Source organism: Hemitrygon akajei, chromosome 11, assembly GCF_048418815.1.
Source record: "Hemitrygon akajei chromosome 11, sHemAka1.3, whole genome shotgun sequence".
Lineage (NCBI taxonomy): Eukaryota > Metazoa > Chordata > Chondrichthyes > Myliobatiformes > Dasyatidae > Hemitrygon > Hemitrygon akajei.
The window spans coordinates 88,482,289-88,495,650 of NC_133134.1; the positions used below are offsets into that span (position 1 = coordinate 88,482,289).

A 13,362-nucleotide genomic window follows, 5' to 3' on the forward strand; every position below is an offset into this window, starting at 1 on the left:
CGCTTTCCACGTCAGCTGCAAATGGATTACTGAGCAGTTCAAACCTGCTTTTTTGGGCTTCAAAGTCGGCAAATCGCCGTGTGAAGTCGGCACCAAGTATGCTAAGTTTTTCAGCAAACTTTGCACGTGGGAACACTGCGGTAGAAACCTGCTCTTTCATAGTTTGGCAACACGGAAAATGGCTCAAGTTTTCTTGCTGCATCTGCGTCTCCCACAGGCGCAGCTTGGTTTTAAAAGCCCTCACTGCAGCGTACATGTCTGTGATCACACGACCCCGCCCCTGAAGCTGCAGGTTGAGCGCATTGAGATGGCTCGTGATGTCACACAGAAACGCCATTTCACAAAGCAACTTTTTATCCCGGAGCTCTGTTGTGTCTTTCCCTTTGCTTTCCATGAACTGACAGATCTCCTCACGCAACTCGAAACATCTTTTCAGCACTTTTCCTTGGCTTAACTATCGCACCTCTGTGTGATTGGGAAAATCATTATATTCTGAACCCAGCTCCTCCAGAAACGACTTGAACTCGCGGTGATTCAAACCTTTGACTCTTATGAAGTTAACTGCTCGTGTTATGGTGCTCATTATATGTTCTATTTTCAAGGCTTTGCCACACAACGATTCCTGGTGTATGATGCAGTGATAAGCTGTAAGCTCACCTGCGCCGTTTTCCTCCCGCATCTTCTCCCGGATCCTGCCCACCAATCCACTCTTTTGACCGTACATCGCGGGCGCTCCATCTGTCGTCCAGTCCCACAAGTTTATCCCAAGGCAGCCTCATTATATTTACACATCTGGATACCTCTTCAAAGAGATCTTTTCCAGTAGTTGTGCCATGCATTGATCTTAATCCCAAAAATTCCTCTGTTACACACAGACTTGAGTCCACTCCACGAATGAAAATTGACAATTGGGCAGTATCAGAAGTGTCCCTGCTGTCATCCACAGCAAGGGAATATGCGATGAAATCTCTTCCCTTCCCCACCAGCTGTTGTTGTAGATTGGTGGCAAGCTCACGTACACGGTCAGCAACGGTGTTTCTGCTCAGGCTCACATTTGAAAATGCTTGCCTTTTATCTGGGCACACGACGTCGCAAACTTTCATCATGCAGTTTTTAACAAATTCTCCCTCGGTAAAGGGCCGGGCTGATTTAGCGATCTCTGCTGCCACAATAAAACTAGCCTTTACAGCAGCCTCACTTTGTGTTTTGGTTTTTGTGAACATAGCCTGCTGTGACGCCAGACTTCTTTTCAACTCTTCTACCTTCTGGAGCTTCTGTTTCTTGTCCAGATGCTTGTATTTGTCGTGGTGTTTCGTTTCATAGTGTCGTCTTACGTTATATTCTTTAATTACAGCCACACCGTCTCCACACACAAGACAAACAGGTTTGCCCTTTATATCTGCGAACAAATACTCTGCCTCCCACCTGCCTTGAAAACCCCTGTTTTCAAAGTCCACCTTTCGTTCAGCCATTTTTGGGGTGAGGGATAGCTGAAAGTTGACCACACGTGACTAGCGCCATAAGGATGCTGATGAGAGAGTAAGGCAAGCGCGAGCAATGCACTGGCAGTGCATTGTGGGATTTGTAGTATTAGTGGTGCATGCAATATACCGGCGGGCCAGCTCTAATAGAAAAAAAAATCATTAATGATATTCAGGAAATAAACCAGGGAAACCGAATAAACACTAAAAACCCTGAAAACCTGGTACCTGAATAAACTCAGCATTAGCCATATCATACGCCATAGGCGCTTCGATTACTGGGGCCAGCTTTAATAGTAATTAGATATTATCTCGCGGGCCAAAGATAATTCCACCGCGGGCCGGCTTTGGCCCGCGGGCCTTGAGTTTGACATATATGCTCTAGATGATAAAAACAACATTTGAAAGCGAATGTACGCCCTGAATTTCTATTTCGAGACACTTCTTCGCCTGCCGAGGGAAGCGAGCTGAACATCTCCAGAATCAAAACAGACCGGCGCATTCCGATTAACGTTGCTGTGAGTACACTGTCATCTTGCACTTTGACGACAGAATTCGGGAATCAGTTCAAATTCCGCAATATAACATTTGCAACAGAACACCCAATGCAACGCTGCTTATGGTTCCGGTCTCTGCCGGAGTTTGTTTAATTTTTTAGTGAAACCTCAGTTAAGGTCTCTGCAATGAAGTACTTTCTCGAATTTATCACTTCAATTGGCATCCCGATGTGATAATTATCAGTGCAAAGACGGAAAATACGAATAAATGTTTGAAGCTAGAACAGCGGTTGAATTTACGTGATCGCTGCTAAGACTATTGCGCTGTGATTCACCTCGAAAACTCCAGAGCAGTAATTGTCGAGGCCCATTTTACAAAAGAGATCTATTTCCATTTTGCCAGAATCCTCATTTTTGCTGAATGTTTAGTCCTTCCCGATCTTCTCTCCGTGCATGGTTCCAATGAACATGTGATTACTGAAAATGCTGCCAATGTTCTGGAGTTAGACGCACTACCACTGCGCCACGAGGTACACGCATAGAAGGAACTTCGATGATCTGCCGTAGTGGGAGAGATTCACTTGCCAGAGAGCAGTATATTCGCTGTCAGATCCAGGTGCTGCTAGCGGAGGGCAGTCAGTCTTTGCCTCAGCTGTTACTGGGAGCCGCATTCTCTTCTGCACACACAGAATTCACACAATGTCCTGTCACGTTTTAATCTTCGTTAGATTCACCAAGAACAATTTAAATCAACCTTCCACCCCATCCAATCTGCCGCTCAGTACTTTATTTAGTGACATACACAAAATACAGGAGGAACTTATCAAATCAGGCAGCATGTATAGGTGTTAAAAACGTTAATGTTTCGAGCCAAGACATTTCATCGGTACTTTATTTGCACTGACACTGAGATCTCTGGATTGCAGACTGGCGGCTGCCTATATATCACCGGCTTGACTTCAGCAGCCGGCCTGTTTTATTCAAACTGAGCGTGCCGCGGCTCAGATCCGTTCCCTCAATGCCCCCTCAGCACCAACAGCGGATTCGGTGCCCTGCTGGTGAACACCGAGTTGCTCTAGAATTTTGTACGCTGTGGAACAGAAGTTCACAACTGAAACCAAGAGAAACTCGTTGAAACATTTCTCGAGCTTCTGCTTTGTCTCACAGCCGAAAGACAGTCTGAAATTGCACTTTCCAATTACTTTACAACGTCCTGCAAGTTTCGATATTCCACATAACCTGGTGGATTTTAAACCTCAGCGGGTTTTTAGTACGGTTGTTATCACGTTCACATTATTCACGACTATTTTCAGGTTAAATAGCGGCCGAGAACATAAATCTGACTCTTGCTCGAGTTTGTCAGGAGAGTGCGTAATTTAGCGGTTGTTGTTCAGATTGATCACCGCAAGCCGAAGGTATTTTTTAGCACTTAGCAAGCCCTCGATCAATCTTCAATGCCCATCACAGGCTGGAGGAAGGACAGGATCAGTTTAATGCCACGCACTTGGCATGAAATACAATCACTCTCGTTATGTCCTCCCTGTAGCTGAATATCTCGTTAAGTCTACCTCCAACCCTCGCCCCTCCTCGGGTGTTTGTCCCCCTCTTCGTTTGTGTCTTCCGATTTCCTCAGTAGGTGCCGTTGTTGGTAATTTCAGAAGATTTTATCCGTTCGGCATTGAAAACTCCATTTCGCGCACACATGAAGGGACTCGCAGGACCACAGACAGAATTTCAATTTTGTGGTGCAGTTCCAGTTCCTGGCCTGGACTCAGCGGGAGCCAGTTTCAATTGTGGCAGTGTTCGTGAAGACTGTTATCAGCGGAAATGGGCCACTGCATTCAGTGTTTTATTAATATCGAGGTGCCTTTTAAGGTAATTTAGTCGTTAGCTTTGGATGCAAATTAGCTGACAGAACGTGTTGTGTGCAGGTCTATTCGTAAAAGCTACATGTGGGAAATGTTAAAATGTGGTAGTGTTTCTGTAGTGTAGTGGTTATCACGTTCGCCTCACACGCGAAAGGTCCCTGGTTCGAAACCAGGCAGAAACAATCCGCGATACTTTTGTTCAAATCAGGTAATTGGAAAGGGATACAACCAGTCCTTTATTCAATTAAATACATTTCGTCCGAGACCGTTCAATAGCACTGGAAAGGAGGGGAAAATATGGTAGGGGAAGGAAAGTATAAGCAGGAAGATGATAGGTGAAGTCAGGTGAGGGTGTTAGGGGAGTGGGGTAGTAGGGTAGAAATGTGAAGGGTTTAAATCTTCTCTTCGACGGGAGTTCCGTGTGATTTTCCCATTGGTCTCACTGAGATTTCTGCTGCTCTGCGACTCTTCGATCTCAGGAACGTGCATTCGATTCACTGACCACCCAGTTTTACACTTCATCTCCCGACAACTCAACCCCCCCCCCCCCCCACGAAAATCAGTTGCTGAACACCGTGCTGCAACGTGACGAAGGACAAGGAACAGTGAATATGAAGAATTTAGCAGAAGCTGGGGGAACCTCACTATCAATGTTGCAGAACAAATTACAACTTTACAGCTCGAGGACGGTGCAATGGCTCTGGTCAAAACTCCGGCCTAGTGAAAACGAGTCGGCGGGTTCAGCTCGCAGAAGAGCGTTTAGTTCATGAGGCGAATTGAGTTTGGAGCAGACACGTTTCACGGAAGCACCGCCAACCTCTGCTATCTCGCACAGGCGGTGCCTTTAGAGAGATGACAATCCCTGCCTCAGTAGCGCCTGGATCCTCTTTCCCCTTTTTGACATCTGCAAATCACACATTTTTCTGTCACGTTTTAATCTTAGTTAGATTCAGTGAGTGGAAATTAATTCAACTTCCGGTCCCTTCGTTCTGCCCGATCAATAGCTTATGCAGCAACAAACGCAAAATAATGGAGGAACTCAATAACAAAAGATGCTGGAAATGTGCGAGGAAATCAACAAGTGAGACGACATCTATGGACAAAGGTCAAAGGTCAAATGTCAAAGGTTCATTTTATTTTTACTGTATGCAGAATACAACTCTGCGATTTGTCTTCTGCAGACAGACATAAAATACAGTAAACCGAAGAAGTGGTTGAAGAAAAGACATTAATCCCCCTCACACGAAAAGAAAAATTAGCAAAAGCTTCCAAATCCCAACCCCTCAACACCTCCCTCGCACAAAGAAACTGATCACCCAATCTCTCAGCCCGGCAATCAATAATGAAGAATGGGCAAGAATACGAAAAACACTATAGAACTGAACAAGGTCAACATAAGAGACCGAAACACTCCAATCCATAAATCTCAGAATTTGGACAACATCTCCGAGAGCATCGGGACCAACCGGCCCCTCCAAGGGAAACGACTCGAACTAACAGCTCTTTCGAGGGAAGCCAATGGAACCAGCCTCTCCGAGAACTCCTCGCTTTGCTTCGCATTTGCCTTGATATTTTAATCTACCTCGATGTTTTAATCGGCGAGAAACGATCGGGTCTTTTAGCGATTCCTGGATAGGTACATGGAGCTTAGAAAAATAGAGGGCTATGAGTAAGCCTAGGTAGTTCCAGGGTTAGTACATGTTCGCACAGCATTGTGGGCCGAAGGGCCTGTATCGTGCTACGTTTCCATGTTTCTAAATGTCGTCAATTATGGCCATTCGTCTCGTCTCCGAGCTTCTCCTCGCGGTACCTTGGTTTACATTTCTTTCCTGGAGTTTCTTTCTGAGACATCAGAGCTGTAGCACACAAGATCGAACTACAGATTGCATGTCACAAGCTCCGACAGTTACAGAAACAAAATGAAGATAAGAAGAATAAGTAGAAGACGAAGAAAAATTGAAATGATGGGCTACATGAAATATCTCTCTCTCTCTCTCTCTCTCTCTCTCTCTCTCTCTCTCTCTCTCTCTCTCTCTCCCTCTCTCCCTTCTTCCCCTCCCTCCCCCCTCCCCTCTCCCCCTCCCCCCACCATCCTTCGACATTAAGCTGTCAGCTTAGGGCTGCCGCTACGGACTGACTTCTTCCTCCCGGAGAACGGCAGCCTATCTCATTGACAGGGCCATTACCGCCCGTTGGCCCGGAAGAGCCGCTTGGCAATGGCGGCCGCTTTCAGACCGCACTGCCGGAGGGGAGGCAGTGGAGAAGGATGCAGGGTTGGACGGAGAGGAGACGTTCCCCAACACTTTTCCCGCTCCAGGGAACGGAGGCTCAGCACGGAGTTTGGCAGGGGTACGGGGAAGAGCAAAGGCGTCATATGAGTTTGTCAGCCATTTGCGTGTATGTAGTTGTGGATCTCTGCTAGTTGTAATGAGAAACATTCAGGTTTGAAGAAGGAGAATCTCGCGGCCTGGAGACTGCAGCTCACAGATCCCAAGTATCATTATATTCCTTCAGCGATTTATTGAAACGTAAACTATGGTCACTGTACTCAATGTCAAACAAAACACACAAGGAAAACATGTGAGGACTCAGGTTCCTGATTTCTTTTCTCTCCGCGGTGGTGAGGTGAACAGAGGGAAACACAAAGTAAGGCTTCAGTACTCAATGCTTTCCGGGAACAGTCTCACTACCCAGAAGGAACGTCTCTGTGATGTCTCAGGACAGTCCCTCTAACAGTGCAATAAAACCTCAACACCTTCCTTCTGACAGAGCATCTCTTCCACAGTATACTCCCCATCGCAGACATCACAGATGTTCAGATCCTCTCAATTCTGGCACAGCAGGCCAGGCAGCATCTGCGGAAAAGAGTAAACATGCAACGATTCGGGACGAGAACCTTCATCAGGACTGGAAAAAACAAGATGAGAAGTCATAGTCCGAATCGCTTGCACGGAAGAGAAATGTACACGCGTGCAATTGGCCAGGGAGCTGGATTATCTCCCTTTTTCATTCACTCACTACAAGCCTTTAATCTTCTCAATATTCTGTTCCTTTCTCAAAGGCATAAGCAGAGATATTAAAATCGTCCTTAGCGGCAGGTGAGGTACCACTGGAGTGGTGGATAGCTTTTTTTTCGGCTGTTTAAGAAAGACTCTAAAATAAACCAGGAAACTATACGCTGGTGAACCTGACATCAGGGTAGTGGAAAGATATTGGAAGGTATTCTAACAGGCCGGTTATTTGAATATTTATATAAACATGGACTGATTAGGGATAGTCAGCATAGCTTCCTTTTTCTTTTTAACAATCTTAAAGTGTTTTTCGAGGAAGTTGCCAGGAAAGTTGATGTAGCCAAGGCGGTGGATGTTGGTTGCATATACTTCAGCAAGGCAGTTGACAAGGACACGCAAAGGAGGGCATCAAGAAGATTCACACGCTCGGCATTCAAGATGAGTTCGAAATTAGATTAGACATTGGATTTGTGGGAGAAGCCAGACAGCCACCCCTCTGATTCGAAGCTTGTGAGTAGTAGAGTGCAGCAGGTATCGCTGTTGGGTCCGTTGTTGTTTGTCATCTAGATCAATAGTTTGAATAAGAATGTGGGTAATTGGGTCAACACAGAATAAAACCAAGATTGTGGGTGTAGTGAACATGAAGAAAACTATCAGAGCTTTAAGCAGGATCTGGACCAGCTGGGGAAATGGTAGATGTAATTTATTGCAGAGAAATGCGAGGTGTTGCACTTCGGTAGGGCCATCAAGAGGGGGGCTTACACAATGAAAGGCAGGACATTACGGAGTGCGATAGAACTGTGAATACAGGTTTATAATTCAATATAAGTTGTGATATAGATGAAGGTCGCAAAAAAATGCTTTGGCACATTGGCCTTCATAAATCCAAGTATTGGGAATAGGAGATAGGTGTTATGTTGTAGTTGTATAAGACGTTAAGGACTCACTTGGAGTATTCTGAGCGGCTTTGGTCACCTGCCTATAGCAGAGATGTAAATAAAATTCGAAGTGTGCAGATAAAATTTACAAGAATGTTGCTGGATCTGGTGGACCTGAGTTATAGAGAGAGATTGAATACATTATGATATTGTTCCTTGGGACGTAGAAGATTAACAGGAGGTTTGATAGAGGTATACAAAATTATGCGGCTACAAATATGATAAATCCAGGTGTTATTTTCCCACTGAGATTGGGTGGGGTTACAGCTAGATTTCATTGGTTAAAACTGACAGATGAAGAGTTTAAAGGGAAAGTGAGGAGAAAAGTCATTACTCAAATGGTCGGGAAGGCGCAGAACAAGCTGCCTGCGTAACTGGTGCATGCAAACTCAATTTTATCCAAAAGAAGTTTGGATAGGTACATGAATGGTTGGGGTATTGAGCACTATGGTTCGGGTAAAGCTTGATGCTTGTAGTAAATTTTAAATGATTCGGTACAGACGAGATGGGCCGAAGCACCTGCTTCTGTTTTGTACATTTCTATATCTCTCTCAGTGCCCACCTCCGGCTGGAGGAAGGACAGTACCTGCTCAATAGTATTAACACCACTGTCTTCTCACTGTGTCTGAGTCTCCAGTACCGCCTATTTTCAATACTCTCTCCGTTTCTTTCACGACGTTTACTCATTACACGCAGTTATTGTTCATTTACTGTTTCTCTTTCTTTACCTTCCAGATAGAAAACTCCGCCTCCTACACACACGAATGAACTCACAGGTCCACACGCAGAATGTGAATGCTGTGGTACAGTTCAAACGGCGATATTCCATTGCGGCGAGGTTGTCGTTAAGGCTGTTGCAAACGAAAATGCCACCTGGCTTTAACTTTAACGTGAATAATTTTCAAAAAGAATTCCGCTGTGGCTCTCTGCTGCTGAGCTGAACAATTATTTGTCAATACACCTTTTACAGAGGTTTGGGCGGATCTATTGATACAGTACATACTAATAAACGGGCCGCGTCTCTGTGGTTTTGACGTTCACCTCAATCGTGGGAGGTCCCTGGGTGGAAACCTGGCATAAGAATTTTTTAGTCAATCAGTGGGAAAGGGACACAACCAGGTGCTTATTCAGTTAAATACAGCAGGCGAAAATTCCACAGCCTGCAGGATCCCGTCACCTGCTTCCCACCGTTTCACTGAACGCAAGTTAGACACCGGGGAAGCAACACACAAAATGCTGTAGGAATTCAGCTGGTCAGGCATTTATGCAAGTGAATCAGCAGTCGGCATTTCTGTCCGAGATCCTTCATCGGGATTTGACAGAAAGGGGCAATAATCCAGATTAAGAAGGTGTGGGGAGAGGGGCGAGGGGTACAACCTAAAATGCGATAGGTGAAGCCAGGTCGGTGGGGCAAAGCTACTTGCTTTCGTACTGCGCGTTGCGCTGTTGGCGTTTAGGGTAGCAATGAAGGTCTTCCATCTCTGTTCTTGGTACGGCACTAAATGGTCTTTGGTTTTCCGTGTTTCCTCCGCCTGTCGGGGGCCCGGGTGTATACTTTGGGATAATGTAGCACACAGGCGGCGAAGAATTCTTCATTGCTGTTTTCGTAATGATTTTGTTTGACCAGTCAGGATTGTTAGCCCTGAGCTGAAACTGCAAATATAGAGGTCTGGTACATTACTCTTAGTCTGGCCTCTGTCCTTTAACCTGTTTGGCACGGTGACCTTTCCAAGAGCCAAAGTAAAAGCCCTTTACCAACCAGCAATGTTCCCAGGGTAATTCAGGTACGGAAGCCTCCAGCCCACTACATGGGCGTGGTCCTCTTGGAGGAAGTTACGAGGCTATAGGTGAAAATGTAAAGAGCTAGAGAGGAATAAATCTAATAGGACATGAGAGTGGATCTTGTGAGAAAAGGGAGGAGTAGGGGCATCGGGGGATGTGAGAAGGCAGTTGAGGAGAAGAGGAGGTCAGAAGGGTCCCAGAGTGGGAAATGGAAGAAGAGGCAAAGAAGATGAACGCCTCTTTATTTCTTCCGCTGCCGCGGAACTGTCCACAACTGATCGGCCAGATCTGGAGACCCTGTCCTTGAGTTACACGCTGATTTCGGTTCTTTGCGGGAATGGGACCAGTTCTCGGGGTATCAGGACCAGCAGATTTTCGGCACGCCATAGGTTAGGCCTGAGAGGCGGCCTAGTGTTTGGAAGCCTAAGATCTCGGGGCTCTGGAGACGGGCAGATCGAGGGTCGGTATCACGGCAGGAGATCGTGTGTCGTCGGGGAGGCCGGAAACCCTTCCGCTGTGGGCGCGAAATCCCGAGATCTTCGCGATCTTCGGGTACAGAGCTCGTAAAAAAGCGATGAAACGGACTTCTTAACATTGTAAATCAGCGTGTTGCTGTTATGTCTCCCGCTCGTTGCGAAAATGGGGGAATACCTCACTCTCCATTATTAGAGCGAGACAGAACCTGTGGGTTGCCGAATGCGGGATGAATTGCGATGTTCGTTAGGGGAACTGCAAGGTCTGTGTCTTTGCGGGTGTGCTTTTTATTTTGTCGGTGGGGGGAGTGGGGATTGTTGCTCGCCGCTACTTACGCGCGGGAGGAGGAGCTGGGGGGGTGGGGTTACTTCGGGGCTCTCACGTTTAACTGTCGTTCATTCTTTGAGACACTTCTCTGTTTACGTGGATGTTCTGCGAAAAAGAAAAGGCATTTCAGGATATATATTGTATGCATTTTTCAGATATTAAATTAAACATTTGAACCTTTATTCCTTGCGGTGGGGACAGCAACACCCACAAACCAAGATGCAATTTACAACTCTGTTCAGTAATTGCCGCCCTGAGGCCGTCCCATCATAATGCTGAAAAAAAAAATAGAAAAGCAACACGGACAGCCACTGTGGAGGGAGAGATAATTAGCGTTACAGAAGTATCAGAGATCAGGGTTAAGTGATAAAACGCATTCTTTCACCTACAAAGCAATGACGCATTCCTTGATTTCCTAATGTGTCATGAAAGAGTATTGCGTTTCTTTTCGTTGTTTGGATTACACGAGGCTACCGAAATTGAACTTTAACATTTATACAGCGTTTGTGCAGTCAATAATAAACGCACTTCTGAGGAAATGGTAATTTTTAATATTTGCAACTGTTAAAGATGTTGGAAGTTGAATTTTAAAAATGTTACAGTTTTAAATAACATTTAAGATAAGTTATTTTGTTTAATAGATGAACGGTCGCTGATTGCGCCACTGAGGATGCTTATCCACATCCAATCTAAAGTTGCAAAGACACAAATAATGTAACTTTGCAGAGAAACAAATTAATAAACTTAATTCTGTTTCCGTTATTGAACGGTACAAACCTTCGGTTCTTTCACTTCGATTTCTAATTGATAAGATAAGATGGGATATTTCCCGTGGAGCAGGATCTAATAAGTCAACTCTACCCTTCTTGGAGTTATAGAGCCATGGAGTCATTGTGGACTACAACACAGAATCAGGTGTTCAGCCCATCTGGTCCGTACCCAGCCACTAATGTGCCTACTACATCGATCTGTACCCGGACCATAGCCCTCCATAGGCTTGCCAACTTTCTTTACAATGTTATAATAGAAGTCGAATCCCTCACTGGCGTTAGCAATACAATGAACATTCTTAGGAACCTCTGAATGAAGATTTGCGCCCTTAAACATTTCACCTTTCACTCTTAACCCTTGACCTCTATTTGTGGACTTCTCCAACCTCACTGGCAAAAGCCTGTTGCCATCTACCGTAGCTATACACCTCATAAATGTGTATACATCTATCAAATGCCAGATGCTAGACTTTTTATTCTAATCCCAAGGGCTCGTAGCTTGTTAAGCAGCCTCATGTGTGACACTTTGTCAAAGGCCTTCTAAAAATCCAAGTACAAAATTTCAAACAATTCTCCTGTGTCTATCCAGCTTGTTATTTATTCAATGAATTCCAACTGATTAGTCTGGCAAGATTTCCCCTTAATGGCTAACACGAGAGAGCACAGTTTTAAGGCGCTTGGAAGTAGGTTGTTATGGCAACCCCAGCAACAATTAATATATAATTGAGACAGTTTTTTAATAAGAAATAAAACATTTATTAAACACTGCTAAAAAAAAACCCCAAAGTAAACAAACAACTAACTTAACCGGAAGTCGGCTGCTATGCGGCAGCTTGAACAGTTCTTAAAGCGATAATGTGAAAACAGTTCTTAAAGCGATAATGCAAAAACTGTTCTTAGAAGTCGTAATGCGAAAGTCCAAATGTTTACACAGTCACTTAGGAGAGGCTTTCCATGGGATAATAAATTCTCTTCCGTGGCGTTACTGCTGATCCCAGCTGAAGCATACTTTGCCGAGGGATTTACGATTGAAGGAAATAAAACGGCTTAAAGGCACTGACCTTTCCTTGGCGAAACTCTGCATCCAAATCTTTCTGCTCTTTTGGCAAAGCAGGAGTTAACACGGACACAGGTTACTAATTCCTCGTGCGAAGATTAAATAAAGGTCGAACCTGCTTCACAGCCGACATCAACTTTCCTCGATCTTTCAGCTTCCCGAACTTCGACGAATCTTCACTCTCCGACTGGATTTTAACTGGCAGTATTCTAGCAAAACTGTCGGCAATAACCTTTGAGACTTAAGACAGAAAGTAAAACTCCACTTTAAAATAAAACTGCGTCATAACATCAAATACGCAGCAACATGCGGTCACTACCGAATTCAACCACGACTGCCCCGCTTCACATGGCGGGGTTCTTCTTTTATACCCTGTTGAAAAAACTATCACATAACCTCTCACTGGCGGGAAAATGACGTCACTCCACCATCACAAGACCATTACCTCATGTCCAGCATAGCCTCAATTACATCATGGTCACGTGACAGGTACAAGACCCCACGGATACGTAACAAGGTACAGAGGAGATGTCAGTGGTAAGTTTTTTATGCACAGTGGTGAGGGCGTGGAATGGACTGCTGGCGACAGTGGTGGAGGTGGATACGATAGGGTCTTTTAAGAGACTCCTGGATAGGTACATGGAGCTTAGAAAAATAGAGGGCTACGGGTAACCCCAGATAATTTCTAAAGTAAGGACATGTTCGGCCCAGCATTGTGGGCCAAAGAGCCTGTATTGTGCTGTAGGTTTTCTATGTTTATATGTTTCTATAAAACCATGCTGACTGTGGCCTATTTTATCATGTCCTACAAGCACCCTGATGCTTCAGACTTAATAATCGACCACTAAGGTCAGACTATAGTTTGCTTTCTTCTGCCTCACTCCCTTCTTCAAGAGTGGAATGTCATTGGCATTTTGAAGTCTTCCTGAACCATTCCAGAATCTAGTGAAACTTGAAGGACCATTAATAATGGCCCCACAATCTCCTCAGACACCTGTTTCAAAACCCCGGGGTGTAGACCATCTGGTCCAGATGGTTTTTTGTCCCTTCAGACCTTTCAGTTTCTCAAGAAGCTCCTCTCTATTTATGGTAATTTCATGCACTTCATGACCCCTGACACCTGGAACATCCACCATATTTCTGGTGTTTTCCACAGT

General features: G+C 45.0%; 1 non-coding gene across 1 annotated transcript; it reads left to right on the top strand.

Moving 5' to 3' along the window:
- Positions 1–3,955: 3,955 nt before the first annotated feature.
- trnav-cac (transfer RNA valine (anticodon CAC)) lies at positions 3,956–4,028 on the top strand. Its single transcript has one exon. It is a non-coding gene; the product is annotated as a tRNA-Val (tRNA).
- Positions 4,029–13,362: the final 9,334 nt, after the last annotated feature.